We start from the raw sequence: 17,958 nt of genomic DNA, 5'->3' as shown, positions 1-17,958 counted from the left end.
GAGGAAGCTTGATATTTCATTACCCTCTTTTTCCTAACTCTACCCCTCCAATCATGAGTTGTTTGGTAGTTGACTTTCAGTTAACTTTTTTTTGCAGCTTTTTTTTATTTCCAGGTTTTTTATCTAATAAATAAAAATATTACATGGAAAACATTAAATTCATATTTTTATGTGTATTCAACTTTTTCCTGTGTATCGATAATAATAATGTTTTGAAGACTGTGTTTTGTTTGTAAAAAGAGTAAATTTTTAGATTATGAACAAACTATAATTACATTGAAGATTGAACACTATTAATCCATTTAAAGAACCAATAAACCACAACATTTTATATAAACTGAAAATAAAACATTTAATCAGTATATTAACAATAATCATCAAAACATTTGTTCACCATCGGAACCAACTTCAATCAACAAACTACCACCGGCAACAACTAACCGGCAGTAACCAAAACATGTTGGAGATAGAAAGGGAGAAGGAAAAATTGAAACAAAGACCACCGGAACCACCATTTACCATTTCAACCATCGTTAACCACCATTCAATACCTTCTGAATATCTTAAACCATAAACCACCTTGAACCATTGTGACCGGATTGAGAAAAGTGAACCACTCATAATTTACGACAGAGACATAACGATATATCACCTAAAAGACAAAACGAGAGAAAGAGAGATTGTGAGAAACACGACTGCAACATTGCGAGAAAGACCGCCGACGAAGCGCCATACCAGTGGACGTTCACGAAGCATCAGACTGGTGGCTATGAACACCATCAAGTGACCTGAAAAAGTAAGAGAAGCTGCCTGAAATAGCCTACCATTTAATCAGAGAAGTCGTCGGAATCCGCCTCTTGTTGCCAGAAATCGCATCTGGTATGTTACTCCCTTCTTGGCGGCTGATTTAATATGTTAGGGTTTTGAGAAAGTAAGATTTTTATATTTTACAATTTTATATTTATAGTCCGTTAAATTAAAAATATTTCATTTTAACCTCTAGTTCTAAGTTTAAATAAATGCATATATTTTGTTTCAATTAAATAATTGCTTCATGTGGAAGCTTCTATTGACAAACTATAATTGGACGTATTATCTAATTAGTACTGCATTTTTTATTTCTTTATGTAAATAATTGCAAATATTTATTTATGTTAATACATTATTTTTTCAATTTAAAAAATATAGAATTATTTTATATAAAAGCTTATGGTTTTTGTATTTGTGCAACATTATATTAATATATCTATTGTGATTTTTGTATATAAATATATTTAAGTTTTTCGGAATCAACTTGTCCGCTCACGATGAAGATGTTTCTACTAAAAAATCGTTATTTTCCACCTATCAGGTTATATAATTATACTAGATTGTGATGTTTTGAAATATATATATATATATATATATATATATATATATATATATATATATATATATATATATATATTCTAAAACATATACAATTCAATTTCAAATGTTCAGATCTCCTGAGTAATTGTTTGAATGGACACAAAACACAGCACGATCTTTAGGATATGTCATTATCATAAAAAGATCAAAAGCATATGTGAACGGATTCGTGTATAAAGTCATACTTGCATGTGATCATAATGGAGAGTATAAAGCTACTGAACAAGTAGAGCATTTGGAAGTAGAAAAACTAATTGTAAATTTGAATTGCAAGGAAAGTATTCAAAAGTATTTTGGTCGATGGACACTAAGGGTAAAATGTGATGATCATAATTATGCACCTGCACAACATATGGAGGGTCATCCATTTGTATGATGGTTATCTGTTGATGAGAATTGTTTGGTGGCAAATTTAACAAGAAAGCATGTAGCGCCACGCCATATCTTGTCAACATTGAAGGAGCTAAACGAAAACAATGTGTCGGTAATTAAAACAATATATAATGCACAACAAAAGATTCGCATGTATGAGAAAGCAGGAAAAACTCTAATGCAGGTTCTTATGTCCATTTGCACAACAATAATTATATTTATGAGCTTACTACAGGTGCTTCAAATGAGTTGGAGAATTTATTTTTTGTTCATCCAACATCTTGGAAGATATGACGTGCATTTCCACATGTGTTGATAATAGATGCCACATACAAAACGAACAAATATAATATGCCGCTTGTTCAAATAGTTCACTCAAAAGACATTTTCTATAGGTTTTTCCTTTATACATAGAGAAAATCAGGGCAACTATACTTGGGTATTAAATTGTCTAAGGTCAACACTTGAGAATTGCATGCTCCCACATGTAATAATCACATATAGAGAGTTAGCACTCATCAATGCATGTGAAACAGTCTTTCTGGATGCTACTCGATTACTGTGTAGATGGCATATTGAGCAAAACATTTTGAAACATTGCAACAAAATTATCAAGTTGAAAAATGATCGGGAGTCCTTTAGAATGCAATGGATGTTACTAGTTGAGTCTCCAACATGGATGACAAACACGGAAAACTATGAACGACTTCAATAAATGTTCACAAATTATCCATGTAAGTTTGTTTGTTGACTATGTTTTAAATCAAAACCTTCATATTACTATTTATGTACTTATTTGTTAACTTATTTTATTCCACAGGTGCTTTGAGGTACGTAGAGGACACATGGTTAAATAAGTACAAAGAAATGTTTGGGTCGGTTTGGGTTGATCAACATCTAAATTTTGGAAACCGCACATCCAATAGAGTTGAGAGTGCACATTCCAAGTTAAAGAAATTTCTGGACTCCCCAAATTGTAATCTAGATATATTTGTGCAACATATTACTGAAATTGTGCAGCACAGGTAACTTCGATCAACGGAAGTTTTGAAAACAACAGATGTTATCGCTATAATAACCACAATTTGAAGTGCTTCCGGTTACTGCATGGTTTTGTTTCAAACGAAGCTTTAGTTATAATATTATGAGAGTTTCAAAGGTTGAATGATCTAAATTCAGATTCCTTGAATTGTGGTTGCAAACTTCATAACAATTGTGGGTTACCATGTGGTTGGATACTTTTTGTTTACTCGAATTCAGGTTTGCACATTCAGCTACCACATACAGATAACTTTTTAAAATGTTATATAAATAATTATTTTATATTTCAATGTAGGTGGAGATATACCATTGGATTTAATAGATATCTTTTGGAGGAAGCTTGATATTTCAGATACGACACCTATAGTAGATGACAATATTTTGTATGATGATATAGTTGAAAAGTTTAAAGAAAGCATCAAGAAGCAATCAAAAGCCGGAAAACAATGAAGACCGGTTGCTGTATATTCGAAAACAATTGCTTGAAGAGTTAGAAAGTCAATATTACGCATATCATAGAGTTTTTACTGACGGGTTCAACGAAGTATACGAATCATTGCGTTGGTTTGAAAAACCTGCACTTTCTCAATATTGGTTTCATATGCCTTTGACTGGTTACCTGATTTCCAACAAATTTGGTGTGATCGTTCATTATTTAAGCCACGAACAATTTACGACATGCTTCCCTCTTTGGAAAGGTCCCGATGAGTTTCAACCCCACCGAGCCATTACATGGCATTTATTAATGGCATCCATTATATGTCGGTGTTTTTGAAAGAAAATTACCCAATGCCTCCTACCACAATGTATTGGAATGCCCATAGAAGTCCGTCAACATCTACATGGGAAATTATGTATTGGTCTCGTTTTGAATCATACAATCAACTACACAATCAACTTAGGCCTCGTAGCTCTGTAGCACCTTGGATACATATCGATTAAGTGCGAATGTATTTGAACTTTTTTGTCATCTGTTGAAATATTATTTTATTATTGTCGTGTGTTAAATATAATTCTTTTATATAAAATAATTTTATTAGATGCATATAAATAATATATAACAAATGTTTATATTTTATAAATTTAAAATATAAAAACATTTTATTAAATAGATTAAATATTTTTCATACAAATAATATATGTAATGCATATAAAAATTATCAAGTGTTAAATACAATTCTTTTATATAAAATAATTTTATTAGATGCATATAAATAATATATAACAAACATTTTTTTGTTTTATAAATTTAAAATATAAAAACATTTTATTAAATAGATTAAATAGTTTGCATACAAATAATATATATTTATATATACAAATAATATATATTTATATATGAAATAATTACCAAAAAGATAAATTATTAATTAATATAATGATTAAGGTGGTATTAGTAGAAAGCAAAAAGAGATACACATAGCCTATGCCTTTGTAGTAATGTTATTTGAAGAAAGTTCTATTTATTAGATTACCACAAGAGGTAGAACACGTTTTACTCAATTACAATATTGCATATCTGCATGAAATTCGTAAAACAGCAACGTCAAGTTCATATCGTACTCAATTTACTAACGTGAAATTCATATCATATTATCTATAAAATCATGAACCAGACAACCAACCGAAGAAAACGACGAACCACCCTCAGTAACCGCAGCCCTGCTTATTTTGCTCATCTCTTTCACTTTTTCTCTCAACTCCTTATCCTCCATAACCCGCCTTATCCCTCTCTCAACATCATTCGCCATAAGAATGGCCATATCATCTTCAGGATTAAACACATTGTTCTTATAGTCTAACTTAATCTCTACAGCTAATCCAAGCTCTATCGTCATTTCAAACGCATTCATCTGTTGTTCGGCATACATTGGCCATGTCGCCGTTGGTACACCAAACCACAAACTTTCCAGCATCGAGTTCCACCCACAGTGAGTGACGAATCCTCCAACTGCTTCATGAGCCAACAATGACACCTGTGGAGCCCAACCAATCACTTTCCCTTTTCCCTTAGTACGCTCCAAGAAACCATCCGGCAACACCACTCCTGGATCTTCATAATCACCGGGGAGTACTTCAAATGATTTACCCATTTGAGGAGGTCGACGCAAAGACCAAACAAAACGATGGCCACTTTGCTCCAAAGCGTATGCTATCTCCTTCACTTGAACCTCCTTAAAACATCCCATACTCCCGAAACACAACAACACCACCGAGGAAGGTGGCTGATCATTCAACCAACCGAAGACATCACTGTCGTGTTCTTTTCCGGCAACACCATGTAGATTCAGTATAGGCCCAACCGGATACACAGGTGGGAAGCTACTCTCCGAAGACAAAGACTTGATTGCATGTGTTTCCAACTCCAAGAAAGTGTTAACAATGATAGCTTTAGCCTCTCTCAATTTCCGAACAGAATGCATCAGAAAGTCTAGACCTTCTTGAGTTTGGTACACCACCGGGAAAACATTCGTCGGAACTGGTTTCACGAAGGTTGGAATGAGCATCTCGCCATCTGAGTTGCTCAACTCGAAAACATCTTGGTTTTGAACCACTAGGGTCTCGATGTACAACTTAAAGCCAAGAAAAGCTGCGTTTGATGTGAAGAATACGTAGCTTGGGACATTAAACTCATTCGCCACATCTATCATGCCAGTGCAGAATATATCGAGCACAAACCCGACCACCGGATTGGAATCGGGTCGACTTATCATGTCAGCAACGACATTTCTGACATGTTTGGAATGACTATTGATGAACTCATAGAAAGAAGTCATGGGTGCTTTGGGGTCAAGCTTTGGTAAGGTTTCATCTTGTGGGAGTTCAATGAAGACTATTCGTTCTATAGCCTTATTATGTAACGATTTGATGTAGGTTGTGAGAGCAAAAGCAGAATAAGGAGGGTTTATTAGAAGAACGGTTATGGAGAGCCTTTCATCATGATTGATGAATACTTTTGCCATCTCAATGGTGGACATTATGTGACCAACCCCTGGAACAGGGATGAAGACGAGTTGTGCTACTGTATTCGCCATGAATGATGGGTTTGAAGCTTTTGCTCTGTTTTAGTATTCGTAGGGATAAGATTTATAGTCGATAGATAATCTCAGTTGATTTAATGTCATTGCGTTGCGCTCGTTTCTGGCCCTACTTGGAATCTTATGGCTTGGGGACCAAGTATGTTGGCAAATTTGACTTGTATTTGTAAAATTATTGCTCTAACTAGCCTTCTAATATTTAATAAAAGAGTGACATGTGTAAACTTGCCAAATGGCAAAAGCAGTTAGATTTAAAATTCAACAATAATGTATTTATAATCTTTTTCATCGTATTGTGTAAAGACATTTCCTAGTTAAATATAATTAGTTTTAGTACAAGATAAATAGAATAAAATATATGTTGATGGTCAAGTAAACCTTGCGCAAAACGTTTTGGCGTGTCTAAAAGTTATACTAATTTACCCGTTATTCATTCCCAGTTGAATCATCTATGTTGAATCATTATTACAAGAGCATCCTGATAATAAATAGTGAATTCAATAAGATTGTTAAATATGGTGACAAGTCTAATTTATTCAGAGAATAGTAAATTCAATAAGATTGTTAAATGTGGTGATAAGTCTAATTTCATTCGGATTTAATCTTAGAAAAAAAACTTCATCTTAAATATATACTATAAATTAGCTTTCGTAACTTTTTATTGAACTCTCTAGAGTTTAATGTATTTTAGAAAAAAAATTAATAATGTTCTATAGAATATAGAAAATGATGTTATAATCCGTTGAACTTTATAGAATTAAATGCATTGTGAATGCTCTTATTTGAAAACCGAGTCCTATAATATTTATAAATAATTCATTTATAACATATAAAAAGTGGTATTAATATTTTATTGGAAGATACGGGAGTAGTATAATTTTATTCCAAGATAATATTATGTGTCGTAAGACATGAACTTGATCACCAAGAAATCACCACGTGAAAAGCCGTAGGTTACTAAACTAATCTATATGCATCCATTAATTTATATGTATTTTTTAAGGGTATTGATTTTCCACTTAAAGTTTTTACTCATCCACATAAAAATTTGTGAATAGACATATATACCCTTAATTTAATTACTAGTAATTATTAAAGAACTAGATGCCAAAAACTTAATCCATCCCTTTTGAACTTCCAAGTTTCGTATACTTAATTTACAGTTGTTCTTGCATCCCTCTCATTGCAGATCTACCCGTGGCTTGTTTCTCAGCTTGCTAAAGGAACATCTTTCACTGTTTTCTCAATCCTATTATTAGTTTTCTTTGTATTTTATAGGGTTTTACCGTGTATTCCTGGTGTTTTGCCTCGTATTCTTTGAGCATTTATGTTCAAGATGATTATCTAATAGAGATTAAAATTGGTGTAACAACAATAACTTATACAGTAAAAGACTAAAAGTTATAAGTTGTTTGGAATAAAATTAGGTAAATGTTGATGGTTAATTTCCCTTTGAAAAATATGAATCGGGGCTATTGGAAAAGTTTAGTCATCAGATTAGATATCAAGGTTTGTCCATATATCCTAATCATGATGAACATAAATTTAAAAAACCAAAGAGAAAAATTTATATTAGATAAAACTTTAAAAATGGTTCATGTGGTTTTCGAAAATATCAAGTTTAGTTTCTAAGTTCAAAAAAACTCAAAGATGGTCCCTGTGGTTTCAAAACTTTTAACAAATGGTCCTTTTCGCTAACACCGTTAACATTTGACCGTTAAGTGAAGGACATTTCAGTCATTTCACCACCATAGGGACCATTTATGAAGTTTTGACTTATTTTTTTTTAAAATATAGTTATTTAATATTAAAGGGCCCCACCTCTCTCTCTCTCTCTCTCTCTCTCTCTCTCTCTCTTCATCACTCTGCTTTCCATACGATCACTGCCATTTCCTTCTCCCATCGTTGCCTCATCTCCGGATGCTGATTGCTCATCCTCCTTCATTGTCGTTTCCTTTCTTCTAGATCGTGGTTCTTCCTTGACATCTCCTTTCCGCCTTAAAACTAATATTCTAAATCAATGGAAGAGTGAACATCACGAGTAGAAATTGACACAAGACTTTGCAACAAAATCAATGAAGCTCTCGACGAATCTCGTCTCCGGTACAAAGCATATGTTGCAGATATCCGACTACGATTGCTCCTGGTAAAATAAATATCGACTTTGGGGCTGTCAGTTGTTCTAGTAGTGCTTAGGAATAACCAAGCCCTAACACGCGAACGTCAACATATCTTCTCTCCTGCCAGTTATCCATCATGATTTTGTTTGATAAAGACTTTCGATTATCAAATTCAAATGATAATGGTTAATCCTACAATCTGCCCTAATCAACTGCTTGTGTATATTCGATATTAGATTGTGTAACTAAAATTCGCCTCTAATCAGCATGTTTTCACTGGATTTAGATTAGATCAAGGCTCTTAGAATTTGTGGGAGTGATGTTCATCACTTCAAGGTATGTAAACGGTAAACCTCCCTTCTAATTCATATCCCAGACAGATGTGTAATTAATTAAGTTCATTGATTACGATTTGATTATTTAGAACATGGGAGTTGCAAATTTCATAGTGAAAAAACCAATAGTAATCGGACATGAATGTGCTGGAATCATTAAAGAAATCGGGCACGATGTGAAAAGTTTATAAGTGGGTGATTGAGTAGCACTGGAGCCTGGTATCGATGTAAGGGGTTTTGAGTTGTAGGTTTCAGAATAAGGAATGAGAGCTTGGGTTATCGAGTTCTTCTGATAAATTAACCCAACCTATGTGATGTAAAAGCTCCATATTCTGAAATGAGACACGAACCTGATTATGGATTTCTAAAAGATTTGTGATGAACATGATTTTGGATTGGTTGTTTGGTCCTTTCGTCCCCCAATTTTTAGTTTCTTGTTTTGAGAGAGAGAGAGAGAGAGAGATTAAATAATTATATTTTTTTCTTTTAAAAAAAAATAAGTTAAAACTTCATAACTGGTCCCTGTGGTGGTGAAATGACTGAAATGCCCTTCACTTAACGGTCAAATATTAACGGTGTTAGCGAAAATGACCATTTGTTAAAAGTTTTGAAACCACAGGGACCATCTGTGAGGTTTTTTGAACTTAGGGATTAAACTTGATATTTTCGAAAACCACAGGAACCATTTTTGAAGTTTTGTCTTTATATTAAAATGTAAATTACTCAAATACATTAGAAAAGAATATACATAAGAGAGAGCAGAGTGATTATAAGGCATGGAAGAAAGTAAAAGTGAAAGAAGGTGGCAGGCATTGGCGGTTGGGTAATTAAATGTGAGATCTTGGCGTTGAATGCAAGCACTTATTGTTAAATTTAGCACACCTAATCAAAACAAACATATAAGAAGAAACCTGCAATTCTAACAGAAAGCTACAATTGCTAATAGAATTTGGGATAGAGATGGAGCATTTTTAGGATTGGAGGGAGCCCTCGCTAGGGATAGATTCAAGTTCTTTTGGTGTTTCTATCTCTTCAGTAAATGATAATTAAATGGAGGGGTATAAATGTCCATACACACTTTTTTTCTGTGTATGAATAAAAAATCTCAGTGGAAAAATCACGACCCATTTTGTAAAGGAAGTCCGAAAATTTTGTTATATCCACAAAACGTTACAAAGAAAAAAAAATAGACAAGGTCGTATTTGGACATACCCCAACAAAGAACCTCTAATAATACATCAACAATATACCATAACAAAAACAAAAATTTTAAGATATTATGCAAGTTATTATTAGTTTTTTCTTTTTTTTTTGCAAGTTTTCATCTTATAATGCAACTTTAAATAATAACCTTAAAAATCCGGATATAAATCCAAACAGTACTCCTATAAGACATCAAGTGGACCACTTGCTTACTCAACGCATATCACTCGCTTCAAATTCCGAATTCTTAAGGCATGGGGAATGGTCACATCCAAGCTATCGAAAAAGCTATGTGACCTCTGCATCATGTCAGTTTCACCACCAACCGATTAAATATTGGAAATGTTTACTACTTCACAATTTTTTTAACATTATATTAAATAAAAAACATAATTTATAACATAAATTAATTTTTTGAAAACATAAAAAAAAATAAAATCATATTTCATTAATTAAAAACATAGATATTTAAAACTTAGATTACTAAAATTAAACATTACATTGTCTAAATAAAATAAAAATTAAAAAACATAAAAAAAACATAGAAAAATTCTAATCGTCGTCATTATCGTTAGTGACATCATCCACCTCGTCGTCACCCTCCTCATCCTCTTATTCTTCATCGTCATTTTGCCATTGGAATTGTCTTTTCCATATGTATCCGGTCAAATCATGTCTTAGATTGTGATGTGTTTCATGGTTTTCTATTTCCAAAATCCTTGAGGAGTATGTCGGGCTGCCAACTTGTATTACTGCATATGGATTAAGTATATCGTTTGAGGTATATGAACAAATAGCCCTACCCTCTTCTTCTATTACCATGTTATGTAAAATAACTTAAGAAGTCAACACCATCGTCAAATTTTCCGTGTCCCATGTTCGTCTCGGATGTTTGATTATGTGTCACTTTTGTTTGAGGACTCCAAACGCTCGTTCTACATTATTCGTTGCAGATTCTTGTGCTAACTTGAACATTTTTTGTTTATCGTCTACCGAAAATATGTATGACTTGACAAATGTAGCGCATTCTGGATATATCCCATCACCTAGGTAATACCAGTACTTATATGCATTTCCATTGACAACGTATGACATATCTGGTGCTTTACCCTGTAAAATATCATTACATATCAGGTCATTGTTTGACCCCACCATACCAAAGAATGCATGCAAACACGATAGGTCATTTGAAATAACTGCCACCAATATAACAATCGGCACCCCATGATCACCTTGCGTGAATTGACCACGCCACGCGTTGGGACAATTTGCCCACTCCTAATGTGTACAATCAATGTTACCAAGCATCCCTAGAAAACAATGTTTAGCTTGATATGTGTCATACAATTGTTCGACATTGTTTTTAGCCGGATGTTGCAAATATATATCATGGTAAAACTCTATAACATACTCACAAAATAGATATATACATCTCGACCCGTCCTTTCAGACATTTTTAGATACTCATCTGATGTGTTTACAGCGATGTCGTATGCCAATTGTCTAAGAGAGGTCGTACATTTTTGTATTGTAGTAAAACTTCGTTTATCTCTAGCATCCCATCGTAATTTGAAAAATTCATAATTACATGTCAAATCTCTAACTATACGTAAAAATAAATTTCTACTAATACGAAAACGTTCTTCGAATTTCGATATATCATATAAACTATCAACAACAAAATAATCATGTACCAAAAGTTCATGTGTCGCCTCTCGATTCTGGTCGATCCATTTTCTTTGCTTCTTCTCGACGTTTGAACTTGCACCCCTCACACGTACCATGTCTCGTGTCACGGAAAACAGCGTATAGAAAATCAAATCCTCATGAGAATCGTTGTCATCGGATGACGAAGAAATAAAAGGTAGAAAATTATCCATTGTTTGGTTGAATGTGTGAGTTTGTTTTGAAATAATATTGTGATGTTTTAGTGGAAATTATGTGTAAAATGAATGTATATATTGAGAGTATTTGAAAAAATAATAAAAAGATTTTTTTTAATTGACAAACGGTCGAAACAATCAAAGTAATGGTCCAAAACTGAAATGACCAATCAAAGCCTCCGTCTTCATCCGTCTTCCGTCTCACGTCACATGCAAACTACCCACCCCTAGGGCAGTGTTTATACGTCTCCAGGGGGGCCACGTCAGCCCCACACATCCTTTCTTGGACCATACCAAACAACCTAAACTCACTACAAAGAAAATTCTTATTACAATCAATTCTATTAAAATTCAACAAACTTGCCTAAAAGTTTGTAATAAAAATTTGGATCTTCGTTAATTTACACGTTTAGATATAGAAGAAATCAAAAAAAATATTGATATGTGCATAATTAGTTAATTATTTAACATATATTCTTAGTTATTCTTGGTTAGTTATGAGAATAATTTGGACAAAAGGTACTTAAAATGCTTTGAATTGTGTTTTCAGCCCAAAAGATATGCTTGGAGGCAAAAAGGAGAAAAGGAAAGCAAGAGAAGATTAAAGGGTGCCAAGAATGACATACTCGGCGAGTACATCGGCCTTACTCGGCGAGTACAAGATGAGATGCTAGAAGATATGTACGACTGTTAATTTGAAGACGGATAAGTATTGACCTACTCGGCGAGTTGATTCTGCTACTCGCCGAGTAGCCTCTGTTTTGAGATATCTTTATAAGACGAATCCTTATCACAGGGGACGGAACCTCTGGCGAATTTTGGAGAATTATCTGCGACTAAAAGGTTCAGAAGGCGTTGAAGAACCCTAAGCTTCAAGAGTTGGAAGAATTCAAGCAATTAGGTTAATTCTACCACTTAGACTTAGGAATTAAACATGTTTGCTTTCAAAAACTTTGTTTCTTTGCTTGTTTCTACTGCAACTATGAGCTAAACTCGTTGTTGTTTCTGTTTGGGGAATACCAAAGAACTCCTATGGTTTAATTATTGAATTTTGTTTAATTGTCTATTGGTGATTTGTTAAATTAAGTTTGTTAAAGAACCTTATGTGTTAATCACTACTATTCTCTGTTAATTGGAAGGCAATTAGGTTGCATGAACATCACTTAATTGTTAACCTCATATGTCTATGTGAATGCTAAAACGTATGCTTGGAAGTAATGATTATGAAACTAAGATTAATAAGAAAATAGGAAGATTAATGTGTGAGCTTGTTGAGAAACCATCAACAAGAGGTTAATTGAATTAATAACTTAATTGACCATTACAAATCTTATTTAACCCAAATAATTAATCTAGGGAATTAATTAGTTTAAACACTTGATCAACGCTTAAATTAGTTAATTGTCTAAGGGTTAGGAGTAATGAACATGAACCTAACTATTATCATTGGTAACCAATAGCAATTAATCTATCTTAACTTAAATAACCATAGGAGTGAATTGGTTGAACCTAAATAGAAACATCTTTATCAAATTTGGTGAATAGTTGTTGCTTTAGTTAATTAGTTAAATTTAGTTTGTTTAAGTTTCTAGTCTTGCAAAACTAGAGAAAAACCATTTACTTTTATTATTTGTTTTAGTTAAAATTAGCTATTAGTTTAATTTCCGTTCCCTGAGTTCGATACCTTACTTATCAATCTATACCACTTAAAGACAGGTTCACTGCCTTTGTGTGCTCAATTTATTAAAAAAAATAGGGATAAAACTAGTTGAATTTACACACATCAAGTTTTTGGCGCCGCTGCCGGGGAACGGTTCCAAATAATTAAGCTAATTCCTAATTTTTTCGATCCTTTGTGTGAGTTTACTTGCATAAAGTTCATTTATTGCAGTTTAGTAAATAGTAATTAGGTTTTAGTATCTGTTTTAGTTAGGTTTAAAACTTAGAATTTTTTTTTGAAAAATCACTGCTACTCGCCGAGTGCACTCGCGCTTACTCGGCGAGTAACAGCTTATTTAGGACTTTTTCTTTTAGTTGTTTGCAATCTTTTTGTTCTTTTTACGCTTTTATTTGATTAATTTCAGGACTTTCATGACCAGAGGAGCAAACACACCACTGGTACCCCCGTTTGAAGACCCCGAATCCGAATTGAAAAGAAACAAAGGGAAGGACGTGGAGAGTTCAAGCACACCAAAGAAATCACCATTGTCCAACTTGAAGACTGTTTTCGGGAAAAAAAAGAGCAGCAAATCAGGAGCTTCAAGCGCTTCCTTAATAATTGAAGAGCCAATTCAAGAAGAGATTAGATACGAAACCGAGGAAGAAGACGAGGCAACTTACGAGCAAGACACCGAAGCGGAGGAAGAGTTAGCATTCACTATGGCTAACATTGATGAAATTCCCATGGGAGAATGGAAGAAGAGGATGCGCGACGACCATGGCCCGGGACTTGTGCAACCCGCAATTCCCGCAACTGCCACCTTTGAGCTAAAGGGTCATATCCTAGCTTCACTCAAGGAGATACCTTTCTACGGGAAAGATCATGAAGATGCCTACAAACATTTGGATGAAGTAAATGATGTTGCTGATTACTTCAACATTCCAAATGTCACCCGCGAAACTCAGCTGCTTCGGATGCTTCCGGTAACCTTCAAGGGTGCTGCTAAAGACTGGCTCAAATCACTTCCTCCCGGGTCAGTCACTACTTGGGCCAGAATGAAGGAAGAATTTATAGATCACTTTTGCCCACCATCAAAGATAGCCAAGCTCAAGAAGGCCATTGCAAATTTTGAACAACAAGCTGGAGAGTCGTTATATGAAGCATGGGAGAGGTACAAAAGTTTGCTACGAAATTGCCCACACCATGATCTAAATAGCCAACAAGAAGTGTCCATCTTTTATGATGGAGTTAATGTTACGACCCGGCAGTTGCTAGACTCACAAGGCCCACTTACGAAGAAGCCACCCCCGGTGATCAAAGAATTAATTGAAGAATTCTCTAAACACTCTAGAGAATACCACAACCCAAGGAATGATGTCACGAGGGGAGCCGCATATGCTGCTACTGAAGATTTATCCGCGGTCATGGCCATGTTAAAAACCATGGATAGAAGAATGGATAAAATGGATCAAACGATCCATGCCATACGGGTGGGCTGCGAGAATTGCAATGGACCTCACCTCACTAGAGATTGTGATTTGGATGAGCACGGCAACAAAAAGGCACAAGCATGCTATTCGAGCGGTGACCGATATGATGAAGACTGGCGAAAACAGAAGAAGGAGTGGCTGCCTTATGAAGAGTACAAGAAGGCCAAGGAGGAGAAGTATAGGCAAAAAGGGAGAGGATTCTACCAAAAAGAGGAGCCGGTGCAAGAGAAGAAGTCAAGCTTGGAAGAGATGCTAACTAAATTTGTGGCTGCTTCCGAGAAAAGACACAGTGACCACGATGCTGCTATCCAAGAAACAAGAACAATGCTCAGGAATCAGCAAGCATCCATCCATAATATAGAAACTCAGCTTGGGCAACTCGCTCAACAACTAAACCAAAGGTCATCGGGTGAGCTTCCTAGCAAAACCGAGAACAACCCACGAGGCGCGCAAGTGAACATTATTACCACAAGAAGTGGGAAAGTTATTACTCCCCTGGCCCCCATTCGTACTGAAGCGAATAAGGACTCACAGAAGGAAGGAACGGAAGCACGAGCTGAAAACCAACATGCACAATCTGAGAGTCCTACTCGCCGAGTAGGACCGATGAACTCGGCGAGTATATCTGAAAAAACGTATAATCAGCCACCCTTGAAACCACACCAGCCTCCAATGCCGTACCCAGCCCGAGCCAAGAAGGAGAAGCAGGAAGAGGAGTATCAGAAGTTCCTCGATCATATTAAAACTCTTCAAATAAACATTCCTTTCATCGAAGCCGTCATGCAAATGCCCAAGTACGCAAAGTTCCTTAAGGAACTCCTCACTAATAGAAGAAAGATGGAAGAGGTGCAGAAAGTAGTATTGAATGAGAATTGCTCCGCCGCCATGCTAAACAAACTACCAAAGAAGAAGGGTGATCCGGGGAGCTTAACTCTACCTTGCCAATTTGGCAACTTGGCAGCAATTCATGCTTTAGCTGATTCGGGAGCGAGTGTAAACCTTATGCCATACTCGTTCTTCAAAAAGCTGGACCTCCCGGAGCCAAGGCCAATTCGGATGGCAATTCATTTGGCAAACAAGACGGTTACTTTCCCAAGAGGCATATGTGAAGATCTATTAGTGAAAGTAGACAAGTTTGTCTTCCCGGCTGACTTCATCATTCTCGATATGGAGGCGGATCCGCAAGTACCAATCATCCTTGGAAGACCCTTCCTCAACACCGCTAGCGCCATCGTAGACATGAAAGACTCAAAGCTCACGTTGCGAGTTTGGGATGACTCAGTAACATTCGGGGTAGACCAAGCCATGAAGTACTCAAGGAGTAGTGACGACACGGCATTCTCAATCGACATGCTTGACGAGTTATTGGAAAAAGACATACCTGAAGATTCCAGCAAGTTTGCAGCTTTGGAAGAAGTGGTTGATCCAGAAAAAGACTTATTAGAGATTGAAAGACTGTTGGAGGAAGCAGAATATGAAGAACTCAAAAACCAAGCTGAAAGCCCTACTCGCCGAGTAGACCCGATCTACTCGCCAAGTACACCTGAAGAAAAGTCAGCAGTCGCGAATGCCGCCATGAACTCGCCGAGTACCATACCTGCACTCGGCGAGTACGCCACTATGCACACTAAATTGGAGCTCAAAACACTGCCTAACCATCTGGAATACGCCTTTCTGGAAGAAGGAAATCAGAAGCCAGTAATTATAGCCTCAGATCTCTCCAAGACAGAAAAGGAAGAGCTTGTACGGGTACTGAAGAAAAGGAAAAAAGCCATCTCATGGAGCATCTCCGACATAAAGGGAATAAGTCCATCCTACTGCTCTCACAAAATACACTTAGAAGAAGGAGCCAGGCCGGTGGTGCAACATCAAAGAAGATTAAACCCGAACATGCAAGAAGTCGTCAAGAAGGAGGTGGTAAAGCTTTTGGATGCAGGAATCATCTACTCCATCTCCGATAGCCCATGGGTGAGTCCGGTCCAAGTGGTGCCCAAGAAAGGAGGAATGACGGTCATTACCAACGAGAAGAACGAGTTAATTCCAACGCGAACGGTAACCGGTTGGCGAGTGTGTATCGATTATCGCAAGCTAAACGATGCCACTCGCAAAGACCATTTTCCCCTTCCTTTCATAGACCAAATGTTAGAGAGACTTTCGGGCCATAGCTATTATTGCTTCTTAGACGGGTTTTCCGGGTATTTCCAAATACCCATAGACCCAATGGACCAAGAAAAGACCACCTTTACATGCCCCAGTGGGACCTTCGCCTATAGACGCATGCCATTTGGCCTATGCAATGCACCTGCGACATTTCAAAGGTGCATGACCGCCATATTCCATGATATGGTGGAGAAATTTATGGAGGTCTTTATGGATGACTTCTCTGTATTTGGATCTTCTTTTAATGACTGCCTCACAAATCTTGACTCGATGCTCGCTAGATGTGAGAAAACCGACTTGGTCCTAAATTGGGAAAAGTGTCATTTCATGGTCAAGGAGGGTATAGTATTGGGACATAAAGTCTCTAAAAAGGGAATTGAGGTGGATCGGGCAAAGATAGACACCATCGCTAAATTACCCCCGCCAACTAATGTGAAGGGCATTAGAAGCTTTTTGGGACACGCAGGTTTTTACCGGCGTTTTATTAAAGATTTTTCTAAAATTACGAAACCTCTAACACAATTATTGTTAAAAGATGCACCCTTTAATTTCACTAAAGAGTGTTTAGAGGCATTTGACTTTTTAAAAGAAAAATTAACTAATGCCCCAATCATTATAGCACCAAATTGGAACTTACCCTTCGAGATCATGTGTGATGCGAGTGACTATGCACTAGGAGCGGTCCTTGGACAAAGGGTTGACAAGCATTTTCAACCCATTTATTATGCAAGCAAGACCTTGAATCCTGCCCAAGAGAATTATACCACTACTGAAAAAGAACTGTTAGCCGTAGTTTACGCTTTCGATAAATTTCGCCCTTATTTGGTTTTATCTAAAACCACTGTTTTTACTGACCATTCGGCTATCAAGTATTTGTTTTCCAAACAGGATGCCAAGCCAAGACTAATACGATGGGTGCTGCTTCTTCAAGAATTCGATATAGAGATACGAGATAAGAAAGGAATGGAGAACGTAGCGGCCGATCATTTATCTAGGCTCGAGAACCCGGCATTGCAAGAAGATAAGGATGGAGACGACTTCCCGGATGAATACATTATGGTGTCCGTGGGAGAGGAACCATGGTTTGCGGATATAGCTAACTATTTAGCTACCAATTACGTCCCGAAGGATTATAGTAGTCAGCAAAAGAAGAAATTCTTTTCGGAGATCAAATATTACTTTTGGGACGATCCATACCTCTTCCGAAGCTGCGCGGACGGGATTATAAGAAGATGTGTGTTCGGAA

At 36.1% G+C, this 17,958-nt stretch overlaps 1 long non-coding RNA gene, 1 other non-coding gene and 1 pseudogene across 2 annotated transcripts; all 3 read right to left on the bottom strand.

The window, feature by feature from the left end:
* Positions 1 to 301: 301 nt before the first annotated feature.
* On the bottom strand, positions 302 to 915 carry LOC145034080 (uncharacterized). The gene is made up of 2 exons (XR_013677873.1): positions 736 to 915; positions 302 to 652 (listed from the first exon to the last, which is right to left on the bottom strand). It is a non-coding gene; the product is annotated as an uncharacterized LOC145034080 (long non-coding RNA).
* A 3,351-nt stretch (positions 916 to 4,266) lies between these two features.
* LOC145037629 (anthocyanidin 3-O-glucosyltransferase 2 pseudogene) lies at positions 4,267 to 5,911 on the bottom strand (annotated as a pseudogene).
* Positions 5,912 to 14,165: 8,254 nt separating this feature from the next.
* Positions 14,166 to 14,272, bottom strand: LOC145038133 (small nucleolar RNA R71). The gene has a single exon (XR_013679199.1). It is a non-coding gene; the product is annotated as a small nucleolar RNA R71 (small nucleolar RNA).
* Between the last annotated feature and the right edge of the window lie 3,686 nt (positions 14,273 to 17,958).

The sequence above is a fragment of the Lactuca saligna genome, chromosome 3 (genome assembly GCF_052625555.1).
Source record: "Lactuca saligna cultivar CGN05327 chromosome 3, ASM5262555v1, whole genome shotgun sequence".
Classification (NCBI taxonomy): Eukaryota; Viridiplantae; Streptophyta; class Magnoliopsida; order Asterales; family Asteraceae; genus Lactuca; species Lactuca saligna.
Note: the sequence above shows the minus strand (reverse complement) of the source record. Positions and strands in the feature narration are given on the sequence as shown.